Source organism: Suricata suricatta, chromosome 10 (genome assembly GCF_006229205.1).
Source record: "Suricata suricatta isolate VVHF042 chromosome 10, meerkat_22Aug2017_6uvM2_HiC, whole genome shotgun sequence".
NCBI classification, from domain to species: domain Eukaryota; kingdom Metazoa; phylum Chordata; class Mammalia; order Carnivora; family Herpestidae; genus Suricata; species Suricata suricatta.
Window position 1 is genome coordinate 3,326,165 of NC_043709.1, and position 5,997 is coordinate 3,332,161.

Consider the following 5,997-nt stretch of genomic DNA (forward strand, 5'->3'; position numbering starts at 1 on the left):
CGGCGAGCCTGGCACGGTGCCAGCCGCCCGGGAGCCCGGCCCGGGCAGGGGAACTTTCCGGCGAGGGCGTGTGCGGGGAGGGGTGCGGGCCACGACGGCGGTGCCCGGGGAGGGAGCGGCCCAGATGCCCGGCGGCCGCCCCCCACCCCCAGCCCCTCTCCGGAGCCCCATAAAGGCACAGACAACATGGGCGGTTTAGTCAAAACAGTCATGTGCAGGGGCCGGCAAACAAACAAAAGCCCTTATTTATTTAGTTAGTTCACACACTCAGATACGGAGACGCCTTTTGTGCACATAATTTCACACACACCAGAGAGGGGGCGATGCCACGGTGCTCCCCGCAGCCCAGGGCCGCTCGGCCGGCCGGGCCTGGGGAATAATCGCGCGCCTGGGCCTGGGCATTTCCATATTTAAATTGGGCAGCAGCGTATGATTAATTAAGAAGGAAAAAGGCAAAAAAAAAAAAAAAAAAAAAAAAAGGAAGAAAAGCAGTGGGGGTGGGGAGCCGGACATTCTGGGCAGCTCCGTGTGCCAAGGTGCCCACGGCGGCCGCTTAACTCCTCCCGTGCCAGGCCCAGGCCCCGGGGCTGGGGGGACAGGCCGCAGCAGGCGGCTTGGAGGGAAGGCAGGCCGTGCCCTCCACACCGGCCCAGCCTTGGGGTGCACACCCCTGCCTGTTTTTGTGTAGGGAGGGCCATCCCAGCCTCAGAGGCTGAGCCGGGAAGGTTCTCTTCTTCGCTTCCTTACTCAGAGCCACTTTGCCTTGGTCAGGGAGCTGTGCTGGCAGGTTCTGTGTTCAGAGACACCCCTCAAAGCCTTCAGCGGGGAGCTCGACCTGGCAGAGCGGCTGCCATCCGGGCTGGGAGGAGCCTGTCTTCTGCCCTCCACGCCTTCACCCTACCGACATGCAAGCTGCCGTGAGGGCCGACCGCCTGGTGAGGCTCCCAACCCCTTCACGCTCAATTGAGCCCCCTGCCAAGAGGGCCGCCCTGTGGCCTTTCTGTCCCTGAGAGAGCCGGCCTATTCTGGAAAAGGGGCAGGAAGGCCTGCCACCCTTCCGGAAGGAATCAAGGGCTGTGGTTAAGGGAGACCCAGGGAAGGCAATTTTCCTGGGTAGCAGGGGGCAGTCCCCACGGAGCCCTGGATTTAGGGTCCGGCCATTCCCGGGCGTCAGCCCTGTCCCCCACCGGCTGTGTGGCCTTCAGCAAGTTAACCAGCCTCAGGGCGCCTGGGTCGCTCAGTCGGTTGAGCTTTCTGGCTTTAGCTCAGGTCACGATCTCGAAGTTCGTGGGTTCAGATTCTGTGTCTTTCTCTCTGACCCTCCCCTGCGCATACTCTCTCTCTTTCTCAAAAATAAATAAAACATTAAAAACATAAAAAAAAGTTATCCAGCCTCTCTGGGTCTCAGTTTGCCCACCTGTGAAATAGGGGTAATAGCGCCCACTATGCCTGCCCAGTGGGATTTAGTGCCTGGGTGGGCAGAGAACCTGCCCGAGCTCCCAGGGGAGGGGGAGCCAAAAACAGGGCCTCTGGCGGGAACTTACTCAGCCCAGGAACAAATGGAGAACAGTCCAAATCCACTGTGCTAGTAGACGAAGTTCAGGGCCCAGACCCTGGATTATCCAGCTTAAACCCTTAAACATGGAGCCCCCTGCCCAGCGGTGATCAGAGAAGCAGAGATGCAGTGTCTCTCCTTGAAGAGGGAGGAAGGGCCTAAGCCAAGGAATGCGGGCACCTCCAGAAGCTAGGAATGGCCCTGGGGCAGGGGGGCGGCCCTCCGGGAGGAGCCGGGCCTGCCAGCACCTTGGTTTTCACCCCGTGAGTCATTTCAGACTCCTAGCCTCCTCAGCTGCCCAATAATGAGCTTGCGTTGTCGGAGCCACTGGTCAGTGACCTCTGTTATGACTGCAAGAGGAAACCAACACCCCCCCCCCCCCGCAACATGTCCCGATGCCCCTGAAGGAGACCGGGGGTGCGGCCTGCCCCCCGTCCATGCCGCACACGTGTGTCGGGTTAGGGAGACCTCAGCCTCTCCCTCAGGAGTCTTCGCTCAAGCGGGCAGATGCCCTGCAGAGCCCTCCTGGCCTAAGGGGGCTCCAGCCTCACCTCCCGGCCTCTGCTCTTCCTCCCCATCCCCCTCCTCCTCCTCTTCCTCCTTCTCCACGCCACCATTTTTGAGTGTTGCCAAGAGCAGGCACCATGCTAACCATTATCTTAGCCTGTGCCCAGCCTGGCAGGCGTACGGCGGGGGCCGCCCAGCCCCCGGGATCCTCTCCGCAGTCTGGTGGGAGAAGGGGCCGTGTTTTGTTTCGTTATCATTAATCTGTCCTTCGCACAATGAGTCAGGCAGGGAGTCCTTGGGCCGGTGCCTCTGCTCCCTGGGCCCAGGGTCCTCATCTGTGAAGGGGGCTGATTAGAGCCCCCCACGGCGTGGCTGTCAATGCGGTCAGCTGGTGCAGTAGGGCACTCAATATTGCGCAGTCAAGTCAGGGGCGGGGAGGCGTGGGTTTTCTCTCAAAACAAAAACTAAGATGCCAGGCAGTGCTGCCCCCTTAGTACTGCCACCACAAGGGGGCTGGGGGCCGGGGAACGCTCAGACCCTGGCCAAGGAGGAGTTCCAGAAACTTCTGGGATCTAACAGCCTTTGCTGTCTTAGGAAGTCTGCAGAAATGTGCACACGGGCATTCCTCAAAGTGCTGCTTGTACCAGAGAGAACTGGAAATGACCTGTGTCCGATAACAAGGCTCATTCAAAACTGCAGCCAATGAAATACTAGTCATTAACAATCACCTCGGACAAGAATGGGAGCTTCTGACTGAGGAAGGGATTGTGATGAAATATTTAGTGGAACAAGCAGGAGATAAAATGAGACCCATTACAAGAAGAAGCTAATGCTGATTTGGTTTCAAATTATGGGCGTTGAGGCGCTCCCACTGGCTTTTTCCCAGTGTGGTTTTACAGGTGATTGAAAACATTTTTCTTCTTCGGTGAGGATCAAGAGGTTCTAAAATTAGCATGTACCCTGGGCGACGGCAGAAAGAAGCAAGGCAGGAAGGGAGCCACGGTCCTGCAAGGGAGCCGCCTGGGGTGCTCTCCGGTCTCTGCCCGCGGCGGGAAGGCCTCCAAGGAGCACCGCCAGCCTCAGGAGCTTGTGATCTGTCTGTCCCAAAGGGAAGGTCCTGTGCCCAGAAGCCTCACGCTTCGTTTAATGCCCTGTGGTCACCATCTTGAAATTCTTACTCCTTCTGGATAAGGGCCGCGCCTTCTGACGTCGCGCTGCGCTCTGCGGTCATGCAGAGCCTCGGACGCCTCCCCTGGGCTCTCCAGCTTCCTTAGTGCGGCGACCAACCTGTGGTACTAGGCTTGCTTAACGTCCCACTCAGTGACCCTTGTCGTCCTCCTCTCCTTGCTACATAGGCTACAGGCCAAAGTGGGAAACGGGGCTCCGTTTTGTAATGACATGCTTCCCTCCCTTCCAGGACTTCTTCTGGGGACGAAAAGTGACATTTCTCGCCCATTTCTTAGGACCTTCCTGCCAGGTGTGTGTCTCCCCCTACCCCCTGTCCTACATCTGGTCCTAACAGTCAAGTTTCAGGGATACCTTCGAGGCTTCTGCAGAAACCCCACCAGAGAGGTGGTGAGCTGCTCGTCTCTGGAGGCATTCAACAAAGACTGGAAGGCTGCCGGCAGGAGCACAGTGCAGGAAACACCTTCTCTAGTTGGGAAAGAGCCCGGGGATCCTTGGCCGGTGCTCTAATTGCACAGAGCATCCAGCAGCTTCTCAAGGGACCGCGGGATCCCCAGTGCTCAGAGCTGGGCTGTAGATGCAGGGGAGGGGCTCTACGACGCTTTCTTTGAGGATGAGAAAAGAAACAAAGGAAGTGGGGAGAGGCAAGCAAATGAGGGCTGACGTGAAATGGAGAGTCCTGAGCGGCCCCAGAAAGCAGATGGCTTGTGAGAGGAGCCGCGAGCGTGGTGCACCTGGACCACAGTCAGATGGCAGCAGTGAGCACATATTGAGTGCCTACTGTGTGCTAGTGCCGTACTAAGTGTGCACACGGGCATCGCCATCCTCCCCGCAATTCCACGGAGTCAGAGCTAGTACTGAGCCCAGTGTATGAGTGAGCAAGCTGAGCACGGGGGAGATGAGGTCCAGCTCCCAGACCTCCAGGGAAGCACGAGGCGGTGCTGGAGTCCGGGCATGGGCCTCGCCTCTCTGTACCCCGCCCTCTGTGCCCCCGACGGGCCCAGGTCTTCATACCTGGAGGTGACTCTACTGCTTGGGACAGGAAGAAAGGTCAAGGTCTGGTTCGTTTGCTGCATCCTGTCTCAACCTCCTTACACACTGAGCTCTGTGGGCTCAGCCTGAGGGCATGGAGGCTCCTCAGAGGATTTGGGGGGTGGGGCGGTTCTGTTACCTGATTCAAAGCGAGACTTTTAACGTCAAATCAGTTCAGTTAAGCAAATCTGGCCCAAAAGAGAAAAGTCAGCCTCAGTCATCCTGAGCACTCAGGATGTGGAGGCCAAGACCTCCCTGAAATGTGGGGTAAGTGGGGTGCAGACTGTTCCCCAGATCTTTGGGGCTTCCTGGCCAGAGCTTGACCTAGGAACCCTGCCTCCTTTAACACTAACCAGCTCATGCGTCCGAGGGGTTGCAAACTGGGGGTGCATAGGCTGGGTTCAAACCAAGGATATATTTCTTCTGCCCTGTGATATTTTCAAATATCTGTGCACAAATATGGATTTTCTTCTCCTAAAGAGTCTGAAAGTCTGAACCCTAGGCTTTTACCCTCCCCAAAGCAGCCGCAGGCCTGGGCTCTGTTCTCTGTTCCCCTGGTCCCTGCAAAATCTCCACTGTGCGCTACCCAGCCCGTCTGAGCCCTGGAGGCTGCTGTTTCGAGGCCCCGGCTGGAATGTCTGGGGTACTGATGGGGGTGACCTGCCCAGTCCCCCGCTAGTCCAGGCCTTGTTCCTGCAGGGTGCGCCACCACGGGCCCCTGCAGCCTCTCACTGAGGACTGTGGGCTCCGGGAGCCCTGGGGATGGAGGTGAGGTTAGCGACGCTCTCCAGAAGGTGGGGAGCCTGGCCGCTGTCCAGAGCAAGGCCATCCCGGCAGTCCCCGCGGTCACCTGGGAGCATTCAGTGCATCTTGGAGCTCCAGGCCCAGACCCAAGGCAGAACTCTGGAGCTTTCAAGGCTCTGCCACCACCGCGGTGCAAGGAGGGTTCCCTGCCCTGCAGGTGCCCCCCAGGGGGCAGGACACTCACAGGCCTGTCTCAGGCAAAGGAAGAAAGATGTGAAGAAATGAGCTGGTGTGGCTGCTGGGCCTGGGCCTGTGGGCAAAGGAAAGTGGGTGAAGGAGGCACCAGTGCCCCCACCCTTGCTCCCCCTGGACAAGGTCCCACAGGCCCCAACCACAGCTGCCATGTTGTGACATGGCCGCTCGGCATCTTGGCCTTGGACTGGATAGGGAGGTTGTGTCGGGGGGCGTCCTGCTCCGGAGGGTCCCCTGGCATGGCCACAGGGAAGCTGCTGGCTAGTCGGGGGTGGATCAGGAGCAGTATCCACCCGGGCCACAGTCTCCCTGAACTGTTGGAGGTCCCTCTTCTTGGGGGGTCCTAATCATATCGTTCGTGGAGCCCCTGGGCAGGACCCCAGCGGAGCGAGTGAGCACCTTAGAGATGCAGGGGCACCCGCCCTCCCTCCCCCCTGCTACCCTCTGCCAAAGTGGGGAGCGAGCGAGACCCAGAGAAAGCCAGAGTGGTCTTCTTTCCCCTTTAAGAGCCTGGATGGCCGCCGCCCAGACGCAGGCCTGGGGAGGGAACATGTCGGGAAAGATTCCCTCCCGAACTTCCCGAGGCTTTGTTCGGGAGGAGGCCTGGGAGGGCGGACTTCGCGGGGCGCTCTCATGGCGGCCGCGGCGCCCGCTCCCGGGCCCCGGCCCCCACCCCCCAGGCCAGGGGACCCCGGGCCGCCGACTCATGGACCCGGGGCTGC